The 24,078-nt window shown below is 42.6% G+C and overlaps 1 pseudogene; it reads right to left on the bottom strand.

The window, feature by feature from the left end:
- Positions 1-17,515, bottom strand: part of LOC149981388 (general transcription factor II-I repeat domain-containing protein 2A-like) — a 36,916-nt pseudogene extending 19,401 nt beyond the window's left edge.
- Positions 17,516-24,078: the final 6,563 nt, after the last annotated feature.

The raw sequence follows: 24,078 nt of genomic DNA on the forward strand, positions 1-24,078 counted from the left end.
TTAGGTTTAGAATTAGGGTTAGGTTTATGGTTAGGTGCTAGGGTTAGTTTTAGGGTAAGCAACCATGGTTAGAGTAAGGTTAGGTTTTGGGGTTAAGGTTAGGTTTTGGGGTTAGGGTTAAGGTTAGGTTTTGGGGTTAGGGTTAAGGTTAGGTTTTGGGGTTAGAGTTAAGGTTAGGTTTTGGGGTTAGGGTTAAGGTTAGGTTTTGGGGTTAGGGTTAAGGTTAGGTTTTGGGGTTAGGGTTAAGGTTAGGTTTTGGGGTTAAGGTTAGGTTTTGGGGTTAGAGTTAAGGTTAGGTTTTGGGGTTAGGGTTAAGGGAAAATATGATTTTGAATGAAACTGAATTGTTTGTGTACACAAGGTTAGTTCTCCTGTGTTTGTGTACACAAGGTTAGTTCTCCTGTGTTTGTCACCACAAGGTTAGTTCTCCTGTGTTTGTGTACACAAGGTTAGTTCTCCTGTGTTTGTGTACACAAGGTTAGTTCTCCTGTGTTTGTCACCACAAGGTTAGTTCTCCTGTGTTTGTGTACACAAGGTTAGTTCTCCTGTGTTTGTCACCACAAGGTTAGTTCTCCTGTGTTTGTCACCACAAGGTTAGTTCTCCTGTATTTGTCACCACAAGGTTAGTTCTCCTGTGTTTGTCACCACAAGGTTAGTTCTCCTGTGTTTGTCACCACAAGGTTAGTTCTCCTGTGTTTGTGTACACAAGGTTAGTTCTCCTGTGTTTGTCACCACAAGGTTAGTTCTCCTGTGTTTGTCACCACAAGGTTAGTTCTCCTGTGTTTGTCACCACAAGGTTAGTTCTCCTGTATTTGTCACCACAAGGTTAGTTCTCCTGTGTTTGTCACCACAAGGTTAGTTCTCCTGTGTTTGTCACCACAAGGTTAGTTCTCCTGTGTTTGTGTACACAAGGTTAGTTCTCCTGTGTTTGTGTACACAAGAGAGGACAATGAGTGCAGCCACACAACCAGCTGTTAATGATTCCAAACAAACCGTTTGATCCATGCCGTGTGTGTGTGCGCGCGCGTGCGTGGGTGCCAAAGTTTAGAGCAGCGTTTCCATCCCTTAACATGATAAGTCATTGTGTTTATATCTCATAAAAGTACAAAGGAACAAAAGAAGCGCCATCCGAGTTCAGAGCTGTGATTTGTCTCCAGGGCCCTCAAGGCGGTTCATTAAAAGAGAGAAAGAAAAAGAAAGGGAAATAAAAGAAACAGAAGAGACACAGAGATGAAAAGAGAGGGAAAAGCACAGCTCAACAGTATCGGGTGTTGAGGTGTGTCTGCCGGGAGAGCAGGGGGTGAGCGGAGGTGTGTGAAGGTGTGTGTGTGTTGAGGTGTGTCTGCTGGAAGAGCAGGGGGTGAGAGGAGGTGTGTGTGTGTGGGGGGGCGGGGGTAAAAGGACTTTCCCTGTCGTTACTAAAGGGAAGGCTCTCACCTGTGGCAGGTGAGCAGTTGTCCACGGTAACGGCACACCTGTCAGGTGGATCTCGAGACCCAGAGGTCATCAGGGGTGAAAGGGTTAAATGTCAGGAGTCAGGGTCTTGTTGCCTTAGATATTTATTTTATTTTATTAGGATCCCCATGAGGTTGCCAGTTGTACAGTGTTATTAGGATCCCCATGAGGTTGCCAGTTGTACAGTGTTATTAGGATCCCCATGAGGTTGCCAGTTGTACAGTGTTATTAGGATCCCCATGAGGTTGCCAGTTGTACAGTGTTATTAGGATCCCCATGACGTTGCCAGTTGTACAGTGTTATTAGCTTGATTATGTGAATGAATGAATAACTTCCTGTGTGTACAGTTGAAGTCGGAAGTTTACATACACTTAGGTTGGAGTCATTAAAACTAATTTTCAACCACTCCACAAATTTCTTGTTAACAAGAATAGTTTTGGCAAATCGGTTAGGACATCTACTTTGTGCATGACACAAGTCATTTCTCCAACAATTATGTACAGACAGATTATTTCACTTATAATTCACTGCATCACAAGTACTTTGGGTCAGAAGTTAACATACACTAAGTTGACTGTGCCTTTAAACAGCTTGGAAAATTTCCGAAAATGATGTCATGGCTTTAGAAGCTTCTTATAGGCTAATTGACATCACTTGAGTCAATTGGAGGTGTACCTGTGGATGTATTTCAAGGCCTACCTTCAAACTCAGTGCCTCTTTGCTTGACATCATGGAAATCAGCAACAAAAAAAATTCACCTCCACAAGTCTGGTTCATCCTTGGGAGCAATTTCCAAATGCCTGAAGGTACCACGTTCATCTATACAAACAATAGTACGCAAGAATAAACACCATGGAAACAACGCGGCCGCCATACCACTCAGAAAGGAGACGCATTCTGTCTCCTAGAGATGAACGTACTTTGGTGCGAAAAGTGCAAATCAATCCCAGAACAACAGCAAAGGACCTTGTGAAGATGCTGGAGGAAACAGGTATAAAAGTATGTATATCCACAGTAAAATGAGTCCTATATCAACATAACCTGAAAGGCCGCTCTGCAAGTTAGAAGCCACTGTTCCAGAACCATCATAAAAAGACAGACTACGGTTTGCAACTGCATATGGGGACAAATATCGTACTTTTTGGAGAAATGTCCTCTGGTCTGATGAATCAAAAAATATAACTATTTGGCCATAGTGACCATCTTTATGTTTGGAGGAAAAGGGGGAGGCTTGCAAGCCGAAGAACACCATCCCAACCATGAAGCCCAAGGGTGGCAGCATCATGTTGTGGGGTGCTTTGCTGCAGGAGGGTCTGGTGCACTTCACAAAATAGGTGAAAAATGTTGTGGATATATTGAAGCAACATCTCAAGACATCAGTCAGGAAGTTGAAGCTTGGTCACTAATGGGTCTTCCAAATGGACAATGACAAGCATACTTCCAAAGTTGTGGCAAAATGGCTTAAGGACAATAAAGTCAAGGTATTGGAGTGGTCATCACAAAGCCCTGACCTCAATCCAAAAGAACATTTGTGGGCAGAACTGAATAAGTGTGTGCGAGCAAGGAGGCATATAAACCTGACTCAGTTACACCAGCTCTGTCAGGAAGAATGGGCTAAAATTCATCCAATTTATTGTGGGAAGCTTGTGGAAGGCTACCCGAAACGTTTGACCCAAATCAAACAATTTAAAGAGAATTCTACCAAATACTAATTGAGTGTATGTAAACTTCTGACCCACTGGGTATGTGATGAAATAAATAAATGCTGAAATAAATAATTATCTCTACTATTATTCTGACATTTCACATTCTTAAAATAAAGTGGTGATCCTAACTGACCCGAAGACAGAGGATTTTTACTAGGATTAAATGTCAAGAGTTGTGAAAAACGGAGTTTAAATGTATTTGGCTAAGGTGTATGTAAACTTCCGACTTCAACTGTAGGTGTGTAGGTGTGTCTGCGTATTTGTGTGTGTGTGTGTGTGTGTGTGTGTGTGTGTGTGTGTGTGTGTGTGTGTGTGTGTGTGTGTGTGTTCGTTCTCTGGTATCGGTGCTTATCGGGATCAAACACACACCCACTAAGGCATTAGCCACAGAGAACTCAAGGCCATTATCTCCTGCAGGAGAATAAAGACTGTGGTGCCGCAGGGAAGGAAGGAGAGACACATAGGTGTGTGAACCGGAAATTCACTTTCTACAGGCTCAGTATTTGAACGCCTAAGGGAAAATTAAATATTCTTTATTGCAACAAAATCACGAACATAGCAAATGACATTCAGAGAGAGAGAGAGATAGAGAGAGAGAGAGAGAGGGTAAAAAATAAATTATGATTGCGTATGTGCATGTGTTAGAGTCTCTTCTCATCTTGTTTAGTCTCTTCTCATCTTGTTTAGTCTCTTCTCATCTTGTTTAGTCTCTTCTCATCTTGTTTAATCTCTTCTCATCTTGTTTAGACTCACATCTTCTCTTCTCATCTTGTTTAGTCTCGCCTCGTCTCTTCTCATCTTGTTTAGTCTCTTCTCATCTTGTTTAGTCTCTTCCTATCTTTTTTAGTCTCTTCTCATCTTGTTTAGTCTCTTCTCATCTTGTTTAATCTCTTCTCATCTTGTTTAATCTCTTCTCATCTTGTTTAATCTCTTCTCATCTTGTTTAGACTCACATCTTCTCTTCTCATCTTGTTTAGTCTCGCCTCGTCTCTTCTCATCTTGTTTAGTCTCACCCCTTCTCATCCTGTTTAGTCTCACCTCTTCTCTTCTCATCTCGTTTAGTCTCACATCTTCTTTTCTCATCTTGTTTAGTCTCACCTCTTCTCTTCTCATTTAGTCTCACCTCTTCTCTTCTCATTTAGTCTCACCTCTTCTCTTCTCATCTTGTTTAGTCTCACCTCTTCTCTTCTCATCTTGTTTAGTCTCACTTCTTCTCTTCTCATCTTGTTTTGTCTCACCTCTTCTCTTCTCATTTAGTCTCACCTCTTCTCTTCTCATTTAGTCTCACCTCTTCTCTTCTCATCTTGTTTAGTCTCACCTCTTCTCTTCTCATCTTGTTTAGTCTCACCTCTTCTCTTCTCATCTTGTTTTGTCTCACCTCTTCTCTTCTCATCTTGTTTAGTCTCACCTCTTCTCATCTTGTTTAGTCTCACCTCTTCTCATCTTGTTTAGTCTCACCTCTTCTCATCTTGTTTAGTCTCACCTCTTCTCATCTTGTTTAGTCTCACCTCTTCTCATCTTGTTTAGTCTCACCTCTTCTCATCTTGTTTAGTCTCCCCTTTTCCATTTTCATCTTGTTTAGTCTCGCCTCTTCTCATCTTGTTTAGTCTCACCTCTTCTCTTCTCATCTTGTTTAGTCTCACCTCTTCTCATCTTGTTTAGTCCCGCCTCTTCTCATCTTGTTTAGTCTCACCTCTTCTCTTCTCATCTTGTTTAGTCTCACCTCTTCTCTTCTCATCTTGTTGAGTCTCACCTCTTCTCATCTTGTTTAGTCTCACCTCTTCTCATCTTGTTTAGTCTCGCCTCTTCTCATCTTGTTTAGTCTCGCCTCTTCTCATCTTGTTTAGTCCCGCCTCTTCTCATCTTGTTTAGTCTCGCCTCTTCTCATCTTGTTTAGTCTCACCTCTTCTCATCTTGTTTAGTCTCGCCTCTTCTCATCTTGTTTAGTCTTGCCTTCTTCTCTTCTCATCTTGTTTAGTCTCACCTCTTCTCATCTTGTTTAGTCTCGCCTCTTCTCTTCTCATCTTGTTTAGTCTCACCTCTTCTCATCTTGTTTAGTCTCGCCTCTTCTCATCTTGTTTAGTCTCACCTCTTCTTTTCTCATCTTGTTTAGTCTCGCCTCTTCTCATCTTGTTTAGTCTTACCTCTTCTCATCTTGTTTAGTCTCACCTCTTCTCATTCTATTTAGTCTCACCTCTTCTTTTCTCATCTTATTTACTCTCACCTCTTCTCATCCTGTTTAGTCTCGCCTCTTCTCTTCTCATCTTGTTTAGTCTCCCCTCTTCTCATCTTGTTTAGTCTCACCTCTTCTCATTCTGTTTAGTCTCACCACTTCTTTTCTCATCTTGTTGAGTCTCACCTCTTCTCATCTTGTTTAGTCTCACCTCTTCTCATCTTGTTTAGTCTCGCCTCTTCTCATCTTGTTTAGTCTTACCTCTTCTTTTCTCATCTTGTTTAGTCTCGCCTCTTCTCATCTTGTTTAGTCTTACCTCTTCTCATCTTGTTTAGTCTCACCTCTTCTCATTCTATTTAGTCTCACCTCTTCTTTTCTCATCTTATTTACTCTCACCTCTTCTCATCCTGTTTAGTCTCGCCTCTTCTCTTCTCATCTTGTTTAGTCTCCCCTCTTCTCATCTTGTTTAGTCTCACCTCTTCTCATTCTGTTTAGTCTCACCACTTCTTTTCTCATCTTGTTGAGTCTCACCCCTTCTCATCTTGTTTAGTCTCACCTCTTCTCATCTTGTTTAGTCTCACCTCTTCTTTTCTCATCTTGTTTAGTCTCGCCTCTTCTCATCTTGTTTAGTCTTACCTCTTCTCATCTTGTTTAGTCTCGCCTCTTCTCATCTTGTTTAGTCTTGCCTTCTTCTCTTCTCATCTTGTTTAGTCTCACCTCTTCTCATCTTGTTTAGTCTCGCCTCTTCTCTTCTCATCTTGTTTAGTCTCACCTCTTCTCATCTTGTTTAGTCTCGCCTCTTCTCATCTTGTTTAGTCTCACCTCTTCTTTTCTCATCTTGTTTAGTCTCGCCTCTTCTCATCTTGTTTAGTCTTACCTCTTCTCATCTTGTTTAGTCTCACCTCTTCTCATTCTATTTAGTCTCACCTCTTCTTTTCTCATCTTATTTACTCTCACCTCTTCTCATCCTGTTTAGTCTTGCCTCTTCTCTTCTCATCTTGTTTAGTCTCCCCTCTTCTCATCTTGTTTAGTCTCACCTCTTCTCATTCTGTTTAGTCTCACCACTTCTTTTCTCATCTTGTTTAGTCTCACCCCTTCTCATCCTGTTTAGTCTCACCTCTTCTTTTCTCATCTTGTTTAGTCTCACCTCTTCTCATCCTGTTTAGTCTCTTCTCTTCTTGTCTTTTCTGTTATTGTCTCATCTCATCTTTAATCTCCTCTTCTTCTCATCTTCTCATAGTCTCGCCTCTTCTCATCTTGTTTAGTCCCGCCTCTTCTCATCTTGTTTAGTCCCGCCTCTTCTCATCTTATTTAGTCTCGCCTCTTCTCATCTTGTATAGTCTCACCTCTTCTCATCTTGTTTAGTCTCACCTCTTCTCATCTTGTTTTGTCTCGCCTCTTCTCTTCTCATCTTGTTTAGTCTCGCCTCTTCTCTTCTTGTTTAGTCTTGCATCTTCTCATCTTGTTTAGTCTCACCTCTTCTCTTCTCATCTTGTTTAGTCTCACCTCTTCTCATCTTGTTTAGTCTCACCTCTTCTCATTCTGTTTAGTCTCACCTCTTCTTTTCTCATCTTGTTTAGTCTCACCTATTCTCATCTTGTTTAGTCTCACCTCTTCTCATTCTGTTTAGTCTCACCTCTTCTTTTCTCATCTTGTTTAGTCTCACCTCTTCTCATCTTGTTTAGTCTCACCTCTACTCATTCTGTTTAGTCTCACCTCTTCTTTTCTCATCTTGTTTAGTCTCACCTCTTCTCATCCTGTTTAGTCTCGCCTCTTCTTTTCTCATCTTGTTTAGTCTCACCTCTTCTCATCCTGTTTAGTCTCACCTCTTCTTTTCTCATCTTGTTTAGTCTCACCTCTTCTCATCCTGTTTACTCTCGCCTCTTCTTTTCTCATCTTGTTTAGTCTCACCACTTCTCATCCTGTTTAGTCTCACCTCTTCTCATCTTGTTTAGTCTCACCTCTTCTCATTCTTTTTAGTCTCACCTCTTCTCATCTTGTTTAGTCTCAACTCTTCTCATCCTGTTTAGTCTCGCCTCTTCTTTTCTCATCTTGTTTAGTCTCACCTCTTCTCATCTTGTTTAGTCTCACCTCTTCTCATCCTGTTTAGTCTCACCTCTTCTCATTTTGTTTAGTCTCACCTCTTCTCATTTTGTTTAGTCTCACCTTTTCTCATCTTGTTTTGTCTCACATCTTCTCATCCTGTTTAGTCTCACCTCTTCTTTTCTCATCTTGTCTGTCCCTTGGTGGTTTCCAGGCACTTCTTCTATCCTCCCCCCCCCCCCCCCCCGTAGATCACCTAGAAACAGCCAAGGGAGCAGAGCAGGTAGGGATTAGCCTAATCCACCATAAATCATCTCTCTGGAATCCTGCCAGACACTGAGACACACACACAGCGAAGCAAGCATGTTTTTGGGGACACACACAGGCATACACACAGGCACACACACAGGCAAACACACACACACACACACACACACACACACAGAGGTGAGCACACACATGGATCATCGCACACTCTCACTCTCTCCCTGTCTGACATTTTGATTGTGCGGAAGCCTCCCTCCTTATATGGACTCATATAAATCATCCACTTTACTCCTCTGTTAACACCTGCACACACCTGAACACGGCTAACACACCCACGGCATATACATGAAGACAAGACAAGACAACCAGCGACTTGGTCATAAAGAGATAGGCGATGCATTAACCCAATACATTGTGGTTAATGCATATTGAAGGGAAGAGTTGCCGCATATATTTCAACATATATTAAATCATTCGTCCGCCCCATTTTTAGCGATGCCTTTGAACTGTCAAAGAGTCGACTTTTACACGTCAGATAGATGGATTTCTCATACCCACCCGCTTAATTTCGGCTAACACTATGCAGAGTGAGGGGAGATGGGACAAGGGAAGGGTGGAGGGGGAAAGGGGAAAGGGGAGGGAGGGGATGGTGTCGTTTGATGGGTTCTTACCCCCTATCCAAAGTGAAATATCCCAGCGTGTCTTTGATGTGTGTAATGCTTAAACCTCCCCCTGTTCTTTCTCTCCTCGCGGGAGGCAAAGGAGTAAAGGAGATCAGGCAGACACACATCCTTGGCCTTGGTCCCCTTACATTGTCCTCAGGAAAACCAACAAGATCTCATGGTCTGACTTCAGTAGTCAACGTTTGTCCGGGTAAATGTCAAAACTTGACGGATAAGTTTAGGCATAAATCCCAACTGCTTAAGTTAAGGGTTAAGGTTTGGGACAGGGTTAAAACAAAGTACCTTGCACTGGGATTGAATCAACGTTCCTCAGAGCCGTAGCTCATGGTTTGCCTAGCGTTGGGATTGAACCAACATTCCTCCGAGCCGTAGCTCATGGTTTGCCTAGCGCTGGGATTGAACCAACGTTCCTCAGAGCTGTAGCTCGCGGTTTGCCTAGCGCTGGGATTGAACCAACGTTCCTCAGAGCTGTAGCTCGCGGTTTGCCTAGCGCTGGGATTGAACCAACGTTCCTCAGAGCCGTATCTCATGGTTTTCCTAGCGCTGGGATTGAACCAACATTCCTCAGAGCCATAGCTCATGGTTTGCCTAGCGCTGGGATTGAACCAACATTCCTCAGAGCTGTTGCTCGCGGTTTGCCTTGCACTGAGATTGAACCAACGTTCCTCAGAGCTGTAGCTCGCGACTCAAGCCTTTCCTCTATCCCCATCCACAACTCCCTAGGAAGCCACAAGACTACTAGATGTTAGTAGGCGCTTATGTTGCCCCTAGTGGACAGTATTGAAGGCTTCTTGGACTTGGACAAACTAACACTGCAGTAATCTGGTGTGACCTGGTTGGGGAAACAGGAATCCAGAAGGTCTGTGTGTGTGTGCATGTGCGCACCCATTTAACTTTCTTCTGGTGACTCACATCTGTCAGTAAGGACAACGATTACAATATTTATTCTACGTACAGTTGCCAATAAACTACTTAACAACCATGCTCACGCAATGTTTGCTAGTCTTTTGCTACAATATTTTTGCTACAATATTTGAGTGTGTGTTGCATTACATTTTACGACAAATCTTTCTCCCTACCTAACTGTCATCCTGTTTCCTTCCTCTGCCCCCCCCCCTCTCCCCCAGTCGCCGTGAGAACCGTCTTACTCCCTAATGACATTCGGAGTGGTCAATGAGAGGGGTCAGGGGTAATGGTGACCTCACTGGCCCCACACTTCACTTCCTCCCAATTAAAGCGCTGGGCAGATCAAAGGGAGCCAACCACAGCACAGCGGGTGGGCGGGGCAAGGAGGGGAGGTAGTAGGGTTTTCTTTAAGAAGTAATAGGGCTGGGTGGGGAGGGGTGTTGGTGAATGAGGGAGGTATGAGAGTTTCTTAATACGCTCTGGAGGTCAGTGGGACTCTGTCTTACTTTGAACCCCAGAGTGCACTCGTTATTGGTTATAGGCTCCTGTTCCTGGTTATAAGATCCTATTCCTGGTTATAAGATCATATTCCTGGTTATAAGGTTTTATTCCTGGTTATAGGCTCCTGTTCCTAAAAAAAATGGTGAAGGAAAGAGCCGGTACCTTTATTCTCAGAAAAAAATAGGAAAGGAGAGAAAGCGAGAGAGAATTAGAGAGCGGTGGAAGGATAAATGCAGTGGGAGGGCTAGAAAAAGGGGGAGGAATGAGAAAGAGGGACTTAGGTTCCTATTCCCAGAGAAAGTGTAAAGGAGAGAGAGAGAGAGAGAGAGAGAGAGAGAGAGAGAGAGAAAGAGAGAGAGAGAAAGAGAGAGAAAGTGAGAGAGAAAGAAAGAAAGAAAGAAAGAGAGAGAGAGAGAGAGAGAGAGAGAGAGGAAAAAAGAGTGGTGGTGGAAGGAGAAAGGCAATAGAAGGGTGAAGAGAGATAAAGAGGGGATTAGAGCGTTGAAGTGTGACAATAAAACGTGTGTTTGTGTGTGTGTGTGTTTGTGTGTGTGTGTGTTTGTGTGTGTGTGTGTGTGCCTGTGCACTTTCTACTCTTACTACCTCCAGCCCTCACACACACATCTCAGTGATGTCCTGTTCTGGACTTTGTCTGACCACAGCTGTCGAGAGGGGGAAATGGAGCATTTAGCACTTCCTCTTCCTCACCAGGGGCTAAAGCCCCAGTCGCATACACACACATTCATCTCCTCTGGGAGTCCTGGAAACGGAAGACCTTGGACAATAACAACCACCAGAGTGCATCATCACTGTTACCACGGTTACTAACGACAGCACAACCAAATTGTGTTGTAATATTAAAAGAAGGTACTTGACAGAATAATATTGTGTTCTTGTGCAGTCAGGGTTCTAGAGTGTTAGAACATTGTGTGCCTGTGCAGTCAGGGTTCTAGAGTGTTAGAACGTTGTGTGCCAGTGCTGTCAGGGTTCTAGAGTGTTAGAACGTTGTGTGCCAGTGCAGTCAGGGTTCTAGAGTCTGTATGTGTAGAGTCTGTATGTGTAGAGTCTGTATGTGTAGTCTGTATGTGTAGAGTGTGCACGTGTAGAGTCTGTATGTGTAGTCTGTATGTGTAGAGTGTGCATGTGTAGAGTCTGTATGTGTAGTCTGTATGTGTAGAGTCTGCATGTGTAGAGTCTGTATGTGTAGTCTGTATGTGTAGAGTGTGCATGTGTAGAGTCTGTATGTGTAGTCTGTATGTGTAGAGTGTGCATGTGTAGAGTCTGTATGTGTAGTCTGTATGTGTAGAGTGTGCATGTGTAGAGTCTGCATGTGTAGAGTCTGTATGTATAGAGTCTGTATGTATAGAGTCTGTATGTATAGAGTCTGTATGTATAGAGTCTGTATGTGTAGAGTCTGTATGTATAGAGTCTGTATGTATAGAGTCTGTATGTATAGAGTCTGTATGTATAGAGTCTGTATGTGTAGAGTCTGTATGTGTAGAGTCTGTATGTATAGAGTCTGTATGTGTAGAGTCTGCATGTGTAGAGTCTGTATGTGTAGTCTGTATGTGTAGAGTCTGTATGTGTAGAGTCTGCATGTGTAGAGTCTGTATGTGTAGTCTGTATGTGTAGAGTGTGCATGTGTAGAGTCTGTATGTATAGAGTCTGTATGTGTAGAGTCTGTATGTATAGAGTCTGTATGTGTAGTCTGTATGTGTAGAGTCTGTATGTGTAGAGTCTGTATGTATAGAGTCTGTATGTGTAGTCTGTATGTGTAGAGTGTGCATGTGTAGAGTCTGTATGTATAGAGTCTGTATGTGTAGAGTCTCTATATGTAGAGTGTGTATGTGTAGAGTCTGTATGTGTAGAGTCTGTATGTGTAGAGTCTGTATGTGTAGAGTCTCTATATGTAGAGTGTGTATGTGTAGAGTCTGTATGTATAGAGTCTGTATGTGTGTAGTCTGTATGTGTAGAGTGTGCATGTGTAGAGTCTGTATGTATAGAGTCTGTATGTGTAGAGTGTGCATGTGTAGAGTCTGTATGTGTAGTCTGTATGTGTAGAGTGTGCATGTGTAGAGTCTGTATGTATAGAGTCTGTATGTGTAGAGTCTGTATGTGTAGAGTCTGCATGTGTAGAGTCTGTATGTGTAGTCTGTATGTGTAGAGTGTGCATGTGTAGAGTCTGTATGTATAGAGTCTGTATGTGTAGAGTCTGTATGTGTAGTCTGTATGTGTAGAGTGTGCATGTGTAGAGTCTGTATGTGTAGTCTGTATGTGTAGAGTGTGCATGTGTAGAGTCTGTATGTGTAGTCTGTATGTGTAGAGTGTGCATGTGTAGAGTCTGTATGTGTAGTCTGTATGTGTAGAGTCTGTATGTGTAGTCTGCATGTGTAGTCTGTATGTGTAGTCTGTATGTGTAGTCTGTATGTGTAGTCTGTATGTGTAGAGTCTGTATGTGTAGTCTGTATGTGTAGAGTGTGCATGTGTAGAGTCTGTATGTGTAGTCTGTATGTGTAGAGTCTGTATGTGTAGTCTGCATGTGTAGTCTGTATGTGTAGTCTGTATGTGTAGTCTGTATGTGTAGTCTGTATGTATAGAGTCTGTATGTGTAGTCTGTATGTGTAGAGTGTGCATGTGTAGAGTCTGTATGTATAGAGTCTGTATGTGTAGAGTCTGTATGTGTAGAGTGTGCATGTGTAGAGTCTGTATGTATAGAGTCTGTATGTATAGAGTCTGCATGTGTAGAGTCTGTATGTGTAGAGTGTGCATGTGTAGAGTCTGTATGTATAGAGTCTGTATGTATAGAGTCTGTATGTGTAGAGTCTGTATGTGTAGAGTGTGCATGTGTAGAGTCTGCATGTGTAGAGTCTGTATGTGTAGAGTATGTATGTATAGAGTCTGTATGTGTAGAGTCTGTATGTATAGAGTCTGTATGTGTAGAGTGTGCATGTGTAGAGTCTGCATGTGTAGAGTCTGTATGTGTAGAGTCTGTATGTATAGAGTCTGTATGTGTAGAGTCTGTATGTGTAGAGTGTGCATGTGTAGAGTCTGCATGTGTAGAGTCTGTATGTATAGAGTCTGTATGTATAGAGTCTGTATGTGTAGAGTCTGTATGTGTAGAGTGTGCATGTGTAGAGTCTGCATGTGTAGAGTCTGTATGTGTAGAGTCTGTATGTATAGAGTCTGTATGTGTAGAGTGTGCATGTGTAGAGTCTGTATGTATAGAGTCTGTATGTGTAGAGTCTGTATGTGTAGAGTGTGCATGTGTAGAGTCTGCATGTGTAGAGTCTGTATGTGTAGAGTCTGTATGTATAGAGTCTGTATGTGTAGAGTGTGCATGTGTAGAGTCTGTATGTGTAGAGTCTGTATGTGTAGAGTCTGTATGTATAGAGTCTGTATGTGTAGAGTCTGTATGTGTAGAGTGTGCATGTGTAGAGTCTGCATGTGTAGAGTCTGTATGTATAGAGTCTGTATGTATAGAGTCTGTATGTATAGAGTCTGTATGTATAGAGTCTGTATGTATAGAGTCTGTATGTGTAGAGTCTGTATGTGTAGAGTCTGTATGTGTAGAGTCTGTATGTATAGAGTCTGTATGTATAGAGTCTGCATGTGTAGAGTCTGTATGTATAGAGTCTGTATGTATAGAGTCTGTATGTATAGAGTCTGTATGTATAGAGTCTGTATGTATAGAGTCTGTATGTATAGAGTCTGTATGTATAGAGTCTGCATGTGTAGAGTCTGTATGTATAGAGTCTGTATGTATAGAGTCTGTATGTATAGAGTCTGTATGTATAGAGTCTGTATGTATAGAGTCTGTATGTATAGAGTCTGTATGTATAGAGTCTGCATGTGTAGAGTCTGTATGTATAGAGTCTGTATGTATAGAGTCTGTATGTGTAGAGTCTGTATGTATAGAGTCTGTATGTATAGAGTCTGTATGTATAGAGTCTGTATGTATAGAGTCTGCATGTGTAGAGTCTGTATGTATAGAGTCTGTATGTATAGAGTCTGTATGTGTAGAGTCTGTATGTATAGAGTCTGTATGTATAGAGTCTCTATATGTAGAGTATGTATTTTTTATTTGACCTTTATTTAACTAGGCAAGTCAGTTAAGAATAAATTCTTATTTATTGACGGCCCACCAAAAGGCAAAAGGCCTCCTGCCTTTTGTGTAGAGTGTGTGTGTGTGTAGAGTGTGTGTGTGTGTACAGTGTGTGTGTGTGTGTGTAGAGTGTGTGTTTGCCTGTAAGTGTGTTTCTCTTCAGCAGACGCTCTTATCCAGAGCGATTTAAAGTTAGTGCATTCATCTTAAGATAGCTAGGTGAGACAACCACATCACAGACATAGTGATCCATCTTATGGTCTTATTGATCTGTCACGTCTAGCCCAGTCAGGTCTGACTCCTCCTGTTTCCTTACCCTCCAGCAGCCCAGTCAGGTCTGACTCCTGTTTCCCTACCCTCCTGCAGCTCAGTCAGGTCTGACTCCTGTTTCCTTACCCTCCAGCAGCTCAGTCAGGTCTGACTCCTATTTCCTTACCCTCCAGCAGATCAGTCAGGTCTGACTCCTGTTTCCTTACCCTCCAGCAGCTCAGTCAGGTCTGACTCCTCCTGTTTCCTTACCCTCCAGCAGCTCAGTCAGGTCTGACTCCTGTTTCCTTACCCTCCAGCAGCTCAGTCAGGTCTGACTCCTGTTTCCTTACCCTCCAGCAGCTCAGTCAGGTCTGACTCCTGTTTCCTTACCCTCCAGCAGCTCAGTCAGGTCTGACTCCTGTTTCCTTACCCTCCAGCAGCTCAGTCAGGTCTGACTCCTGTTTCCTTACAATCCAGCAGCTCAGTCAGATCCATGTAAAGCCAGCCAAAGAATCCACAGTCGCCAATGTGTTTTGATTGGCCAGCAAACTCATCTGTCTTTACCCTTTCCAAAACTGACCTTAAACAACAGATGATAGTAATGACAGTAATGATTGTAATGATAGTAATGGGATTGTGGCTTATGGACCTACATGCTTAGTTTAATTGTATATATCCATATATATATATATATATATATATATATATATATATATATATATATATATAGTTTTTAAGTGGTGCGTTCCCAATAAATCAACTGATTATGTGACAGTCAAGCAGCAGTAACCTACTCAATTCCCCACAAACCCCTAGGCCAGAGCGGTGAACATGTGAACAAATGCACGAACACACGAACACACTCATGCATCCACACATGCACGCACGCACGCACGCACGCACACACACACACACACACACACACACACACACACACTGCAACCCACCTCCCCCACCCCCCCACTCCCACAAACTGCCTACATATCATCTATGGCAGGGGTACTCAACTACAGTGCATTCAGAAAGTATTCAGATCCCTTGAATTTTTCCACATTTTGTTACTTTACAGCCTTATTCTAAAATGTATAACATTATGTTTCCCTCATCAAACTACACACACTACCCCATAATGACAAAGCAGAAACGGGTTTTTAGAAATGTATATACAATTTAAGCAGAAATACCTTATTTACATAGTATTTGCTATGAGACTCGAAATTGAGCTCATGAAGCATGGTGGTGGCAGCATCATGCTGTGGGGACGTTTTTCAGCGGCAGGGACTGGGAGACTAGTCAGGATCGAGGCAAAGATGAACGGAGCAATGTACAGAGAGATCCTTGATGAAAACCTGCTGCAGAGTGAGCAGGACCTCAGACTGGGGCGACGCGTCACATTCCAACAGGACAACGACCCTAAGCACACAGCTAAGACAACGCAGGAGTGGCTTCGGGACAAATGTCTGAATGTCCTTGAGTGTCCCAGCCAGAGCCTTGTTTTGAACCTGATCGTACATCTATGGAGAGACCTGAAAATAGCTGTGCAGTGACGCTCCCCATCGAACCTGACAGAGCTTGAGAGGATATGCAGAGAAGAATGGGAGAAAATCCCAAAATACAGGTGTGCTGAGCTTATAGTGTCATGCCCAAGAAGTCTTGAGGTGGTAACCACTGCCAAAGGTGCTTCAACAAAGTACTGAGTAAAGGGTCTGAATACTTATTTAAATGTAATATATTCAGTTTTTGAAAAAGTAGAAATGTGCAAAAATTTCAAAAACCTGTTTTTGTTTTTTCATTATGGGGTATCGTATATAGATTTATGAGGGGAAAACAATTGAATTCAAATTCTTAGTAAATTTTAGAATAAGGCTGTAATGTAACAAAACGTGGGACAAGGGAAGGGGTCTGAATATGTCCTAGGGGGCAAAGGTCCGAATGAATTTCATCCTTTATCGGCGTTGTGGTACAACGTAGTAACAAACAGTCTACGACTTAGGAAACATCTTGTTATATAAAATGTACATTAAATACAGTAAATGAGACTAAGAATTTGAATTGATTACAACTTATTTTGATTGTAAACATGTGCAATATTGCATCAACATTGCATCAACATTGCATCAACATTGCATCAACATTGCATCAACATTGCTGAAGAACAAAAGTGGTTGAATAATTGTCTATGCAAAAAGTGCATAAATGGGCCTTGAATTATTATATTATCTTTTTATAAATAAAGTGCATGTTTTCTGGAGAACTAAGGAGAGTTGAACAAAAATAATCATCTGAATACACAGAACATCACTCTGGGCCTTGCCCTGCATTAATGAGAGAAAGTACACTTTCTGTCTCCTGCCAATGCTTTGAACTTTGGCACACATGGTGTGAGAGCAACTCTGAGACACTGGTGCAGGTGTTCATTGTTTTTAATAAAGTTCATTGTGGAGAATGCTGATTCACAGCTGTATGTGGAGCCAAACATGGTCAGGATGTATAGTGCCAGTTTCTTGAGAACAGGGACATCAGCTGCAGGTACCATATTTCCCCAGAAAGTAACAGGGTCACAATCACCAGCCTGCTCCTTCAAAGCCACATTTTCTTGCTGCTCAATCGACTCCATCTGCAGTGATGCAACATCTACCCATCTGAAGATCTGTTTTGCTACGTCTGACAACTTTGTCACATTTGTGACCAAGAAGGGGTTCTGGATGAGCAGCAGCAGTTCTCTTCCAACAGTGATGTCATCAAAGCGAGCCTTGAAGTTATCCATCAGCTTCTGGATGAAGTCATCAGACATCTTTGCCTCCCTGTGTTTACACCAGAATATCTGGGAAATGGACAAGTTCTCCCTGGGGATCATTCTTGAAAAGCTAAAATTTAGCTGTTATATGCTGTTATCATATCACACACTGGGTTGTCCCGTCCCTGCAGCTTAACATTCAGTTGATTAAGGTGTGATGTAATGTCTGTCTGAAAATGCAACTGTTTCCATCTTCTCCTCATCTTCCAAAAACTCAGAAACTGACTTGCCTTGACACTCTTTTGCTCTGATAAGAAAGCTTTGATTTCCTTCAAATTGTCCCAAAAGTGTTCCAAAACCCTGCTGTTGCTGAGCCATCTGACATTGTTGTGCTGTAGTAAGTCATCACAGCTGTCATTGACCTCCGTCAGAATGCCTCGTAGCAGGCGGTGTTGTAGGGATGATGTTGCTCTCAAGAAGTTGATCTGTTTCCTCATCGTTGTCATGACCTCACAATACTATTTTCCCAGACTGGCACACAAGACAGATTGATGGATGATGCAGTGATATGATGTCAGGGTGGTCCTTTTTCAAACGTGCAACCAGGCCCCTTCCTCTTCCTGTCATGGCTGGAGCTCCATATGTGGTGATGGAGACCCCTGACTTCAGATCAATCCCCCTTTTTGTCAGCATCTCTTTGATGGCCTCATGGATATCCTCTCCCTGTGTGTGTGTTTCTAGATTTGTGAAGCTCAACAGCTCCTCACATAATTCCTTCTTTGTTTTGTTAATAAAATCTGACAAACACCAGAAGCTGTGCATTATCAGTGTTATCTGTTGATTCATCCACAGCTAATGAAATGCAAGGTGCATTCTGAATGGTTAAATCTTCAGCTAATATTTCACTTCTCCTCATTGCTGTGGAATCTGACAGTGGGATCTGTTTGATTTTTTCCCTGACCTCATATTTTAGTTTACCTTCAAGCAAGGTGTCAGCAACTTCACACATGCATTATTTTACCATCTCAGCATCTGAAAAAGTTGTTTTGTGTTTTCCCAAAACCCAAGCTATCCTCAGTGAACACTCAATTGCACACAGTTTGGCTGCCAGGGAATTGACAAGGACTTTAGTGGACCTCTCATATTGGGATTTTAGTTGGTTAATCTTGTTTGTTCTCACCTCAGTGTTCAGGGGATACGTCTGATTGAATTTACTATACCTGGTGTCATAATGGCGCGTAACATTGGCACTTTTCACGAGAGCTGTATATCAGGCACATTGGTTTTGTGCTAGTTGCGGGGAGAATTAATGAATATTGTTCGGTCCAATCGTCTTTGAATATACGGTTTTCCGAGTCAACTGTTTTTGTTTTGTTTAACAAGCCATATTAACAAAGATACTGGTAACTAAGCTCCTTCTATCTGTGATATTTACAGTTGAACCACGGTCAAATGTGCTTGGCCCAAGGTTCCGAGGAGGATATTTGGATTAATGTGATGAGGTAAGACGCGGCCTCTTGTATTTGCATATAACCATGTGATTGGATTAGACGGGGCACTAGTAGAGATGGGCGTTGCTTCGAGAAAGAGAGGTTGCTGAGTTAGAGGCCACTGCGCCCAGTTGATTTTTTAAAGCTGTCTAAAAAATAATGTATTGACTTTTATATAACAAAATGCGGTGTTGTCGAGTCCTGATTTACCCTTCTCTGTGTCCGGACCCGGACCGCAGTCCACCAGTTGAGTTTGGCTTCTCTATGGCCACCCTGATATGTTATGATTTTCCCCCTCTGATGTCCTTTCATGAGCCTCTATACCTCTACATTTTAATTGACATTTTAGGAGGGGCCCGAAGGAACGAGTTACACATTTTCTCGTTACTGTAATTGAGTAGCTTTTCCGAGTACTTGAGGTTTGTTAGTAAAGTCAGTCATTTTACTTTTACATAAGTATGTATTGAATTAAGTGTTGTACTTCACTAACTTTTTAAAACCATCTGTTACAGAGTATAATTGTTTAGGCTAGCCATAATAATAGATCATGAGGGCACAGGAAGAGAGAGCCACTTGGAGACAGAAACAAAATTCTCATTGTTGTTCATCAAATCAAATGTATTTATTTAGCCCTTCTTACATCAGCTGATTTCTCAAAGTGCTGTACAGAAACCCAGCCTAAAACCCAAGCAATGCAGGTGTAGAAGCACTGTGGCTAGGAAAAACTCCCTAGAAAGGCCAAAACCTAGGAAGAAACCTAGAGAGGAACCAGGCTATGAGGGGTGGCCAGTCCTCTTCTGGCTGTGCCGGGTGGAGATTATAACAGAACATGGCCAAGATGTTCAAATGTTCATAGATGACCAGCATGGTCAAATAATAATAATCACAGTAGTTGTCGAGGGTGTCAGCACCTCAGGAGTAAATGTCAGTTGGCTTTTCATAGCCGATCATTAAGAGTATCTCTACCGCTCCTGTCTCTAGAGAGTTGAAAACAGCAGGTCTGGGACAGGTAGCACGTCCGGTGAACAGGTCAGGGTTCCATAGCCGCAGGCAGAACAGTTGAAACTGGAGCAGCAGCACGGAGTCATCATGCCAGGTAATCCTGAGGCATGGTCCTAGGGCTCAGGTCCTCCGAGAGAGAGAAAGAAAGAATTAGAGAGAGCATACTTAAATTCGCACAGGACACCAGATAAGACAGGAGAAGTACTCCAGATATAACAGACTAAACCCTAGCCCACCCAACCAATAAACTACTGCAGCATAAATACTGGAGGCTGAGACAGGGGGGGTCAGGAGACACTATGGCCCCATCCGATGATACCCCCGGACAGGGCCAAACAGGCAGGACATAACCCCACCCACTTTGCCAAAGCACAGCCCCCACACCACTAGAGGGATATCTTCAACCACCAACTTACCATCCTGAGACAAGGCCAAGTATAGCCCACAAAGATCTCTGCCACAGCACAACCCAAAGGGGGGCGCCAACCCAGACAGGAAGATCACGTCAGTGACTCAACCCACTAAAGTGACGCACCCTTCCTAGGGATGGCATGGAAGAGCGCTAGTAAGCCAGCGACTCAGCCCCTGTAATAGGGTTAGAGGCAGAGAATCCCAGTGGAGAGAGGGGGACTGGCCAGGCAGAGATAGCAAGGGCAGTTCGTTGCTCCAGAGCCTTTCCGTTCACCTTCACACTCCTGGGCCAGACTACACTCAATCATATGACCTACTGAAGAGATGAGTCTTCAGTAAAGACTTAAAGGTTGAGAACGAGTCTGCGTCTCTCACATGGGTAGGCAGACCATTCCATAAAAATGGAGCTCTATAGGAGAAAGCCCTGCCTGCAGCTGTTTGCTTAGAAATTCTAGGAACAATTAGGAGGCCTGCGTCTTGTGACCGTAGCGCACGTTTAGGTATGTATGGCAGAACCAAATAGGAAAGATAGGTAGGAGCAAGCCCATGTAATGCTTTGTAGGTTAGCAGTCAAACCTTGAAATCAGCCCTTGCCTTAACAGGAAGCCAGTGTAGGGAGGCTAGCACTGGAGTAATATGATAATTTTTTGGGGTTCTAGTCAGGATTCTAGCAGCCGTATTTAGCACTAGCTGAAGTTTTTGGACAGAAAATGTCTGATTTTTGCAATGTTACGTAGATGGACAAAAGCTGTCCTTGAAACAGTCTTGATATGTCAAAAGAGAGATCAGGGTCCAGAGTAACGCCGAGGTCCTTCACAGTTTTATTTGAGACGACTGTACAACATCAAGATTAATTGTCAGATTCAACAGAAGATCTCTTTGTTTCTTGGGACCTAGAACAAGCATCTCTGTTTTGTCCGAGTTTAAAAGTAGAATGTTTGCAGCCGTCCATTTCCTTATGTCTGAAACACAGGCTTCTAGCGAGGGCAGTTTTGGGGCTTCACCATGTTTCATTGAAATGTACAGCTGTGTGTCATCTGCATAGCAGTGAAAGTTAACATTATGTTTTCGAATGACATCCCCAAGAGGTAAAATATATAGTGAAAACAATAGTGTTCCTAAAATGGAACCTTGAGGAACACCGAAATGTACAGTTGATTTGTCAGAGGACAAACCATTCACAGAGACAAACTGATATCTTTCTGACAGATAAAATCTAAACCAGGCCAGAACTTGTCTGTGTAGACCAATTTGGGTTTCCGATCTCTCCAAAAGAATGTGGTGATCGATGGTATCAAAAGCAGCACTAAGGTCTAGGAGCACAAGAACAGATGCAGAGCCTCAGTCTGACGCCATTAAAAGGTAATTTACCACCTTCACAAGTGCAGTCTCAGTGCTATGATGGGGTCTAAAATCAGACTGAAGCATTTCGTATACATTGTTTGTCTTCAGGAAGGCAGTGAGTTGCTGCGCTTAGCTTTTTCTAAACCTTTTGAGAGGAATGGAAGATTCGATATAGGCCGATAATTGTAATTTTTTTCTGGATCAAGGTTTGGCTTTTTTACTACTGCCACTTTGAATGAGTTTGGTACGCAACCGGTGGATAGAGAGCCGTTTATTGTGTTCAACATAGGAGGGCCAAGTGCAGGAAGCAGCTCTTTCAGTAGTTTAGTTGGAATAGGGTCCAGTATGCAGCTTGAAGGTTTAGAGGCCATGATTATTATCATCATTGTGTCAAGAGATATAGTACTAAAACACGTGAGTGTCTCTCTTGATCCTAGGTCCTGGCAGAGTTGTGCAGACTCAGGACATGAGTCCTGAGTCCTGAGATGATTGAAGTCGAAACTCTAACTAAGCCACTGAGAAACATTCAATGTTGTCTTGGTAAGAAGCTCCATTGTCCTGCTGAAAGTTGAATTTGTCTTCCAGTGTCTGTTGGAAAGCAGACTGAACCAGGTTTTCCTCTAGGATTTGTCCTGTGCTTAGCTCTATTCCGTTTCTTTTTATCCTAAACAATCATACTGATAACATGATACAGCCACCACTATGCTTGAAAATATAAAGAGTAGTACTCAGTGACATGTTGTATTGGATTTTCCCCAAACATAATGCTTGTATTCAGAACATAAAGTTAATTTCTTAGATACATTTCTTTCAGTTTTCTTTTTTGCAATCAGGATGAATATTTTGGAATATTTTTTTATTCTTTACAAGCTTCCTTCTTTTCAAATCAAATCAAATCAAATCAAATTTTATTTGTCACATACACATGGTTAGCAGATGTACTTTTCACTCTGTTATTGGGGTTAGTATTGTGAAGTAACTACAATGTTGTTGATCCATCCCCAGTTTTCTCCTATAACAGCAATTAAGCTATGTAACTGTTTTAAAGTCACCATTGGCCTCATGGTGAAATTCCTGAGTGGTTTCCTTCCTCTCAGGCAACGGAGTTAGGAAGGCTCTGTACTGGTGGTGCCCCGATCCCACAGCTGAATCAACTTTAGGAGACGGTCCTGGCGCTTGCTGGACTATCTTGGGGGCCCTGAAGCCTTCTTCACAACAATTGAACCGCTCTCCTTGAAGTTCTGATGATCCGATAAATGGTTGATTTAGGTGCAATCTTACTGGCAGTGATATCCTTGCCTGTGAAGCCCTTCTTGTGCAAAGCAATGATGACGGCACGTGTTTCCTTGCAGGTAACCATGTTTGACAGAGGAAGAACAATGATTCCTAGCACCACCCTCCTTTTGAAGCTTCCAGTCTGTTATTCGAACTCAATCAGCATGACAGAGTGATCTCCAGCCTTGTCCTCGTCAACACTCACACCTGTGTTAACGAGAGAATCACTGACATGATGTCAGCTGGTCCTTTTGTGGCAGGGCTGAAATGCAGTGGAAATGTTTTTTGGGGATTCAGTTCATTTGCATGGCAAAGAGGGACTTTGCAATTAATTGCAATTCATCTGATCACTCATCATAACATTCTGGAGTATATGCAAATTGCCATCTTACAAACTGAGGCAGCAGACTGTGTGAAAATTAATATTTGTGTCATTCTCAAAACTTTTGGCCACGACTGTAGATATAAAGAAAAGTCGGCAAAAAGTTGTCTGGATGCTAAAGTTGCTGGATAATCATCTTGGTTTGAAAGGTGTATAAGTGAGTTCATACATTTTCCATACTGCTCTCCCATGGCAATCAAACCCACAACTCAGGTGTTGCAAGTGCCACGCTCTACCAACTAATACACACGGAACAGAGCCCGGGACCCACCAGTGTGCCCTGTGATCCTCCAGTCATCCCCTTCCCCGACCCTGGAACCCTACCAGTATTCACCCAGCTGGATGTATAATAGGGCTCAATGGGCTGCGGCCTCATAAGGCCCCATCTATTGTTTTCACCTTAGTGTGGGATGGCAGCAGTATGTTGATACTGGGATGAATGCACTCACACTCACAATTCTGGTGGTGAACAGTGGTTGATACTTGGTAAAGCAAACACACAGGCAAGATGTCAGACAGGCACGCTTGCACACACACACACGCTACAGCCCCCACCCCACCCCACACAAACACACATACATAAACATGCAAAGGTCATCCGCACTCCATCATCATGGCAACAATTATTGAGTAATCAGCTCCCTAATTACAGACCAATAAACTGAAGCCTCATTGTGTCTGTTGCCGGGTAGAATTCCCCCTTCTCTGTAGTTTGATTCACAACACATAATTTTAGGCTTGACCCCTCACCCCTACACCCCTGCCCTCCCCCTAATACCTTCCTGTCTCCCTTATTAGGGCGTATGTGTTGCGCTGAGTAGAGGTCAGGGATGAAAGGTTACGCTGTCACTCAGGCATGTGCGCAAAAATAGGCGCCCCTTGATTTAAACCAACGGAAAGACTTGGAGCTACCATCCGATATGCACGAAAGCCAGTTTGAAGCCGTTCACGCACATTGGTCATTAATTTTATTTTTATTTTACTTACCTCTATCTATAACAATATGTTATAATATATCAGCATTGACAATTTATTTTACCTCTAAGTTAAGTTAAAGGAATCTAAAACACAAAAGATAATGGAGTGAAGACAGTCATATTTACGTTCCAAGGTTCAGTAGTAGACGCACACAAAACTAAAGAACGTAGCCGGCAAAAGTACTTTTTTAAATACTCACTAATAATAATAGTAATACATGTGTGCGTGTGTGCGTGTGTGTGTGTGTGTGTGTGTGTGTGTGTGTGTGTGTGTGTGTGTGTGTGTGTGTGTGTGTGTGTGTGTGTGTGTGTGTGTGTGTGTGTGTGTGTGTGTGTGTGTGTGTGTCTGTGTGTGTGTGTGTGTGTGTGTGTGTG

The sequence above is a fragment of the Oncorhynchus mykiss genome, chromosome 8, assembly GCF_057628025.1.
Source record: "Oncorhynchus mykiss isolate SJ-2025 chromosome 8, ASM5762802v1, whole genome shotgun sequence".
Taxonomy (NCBI): domain Eukaryota; kingdom Metazoa; phylum Chordata; class Actinopteri; order Salmoniformes; family Salmonidae; genus Oncorhynchus; species Oncorhynchus mykiss.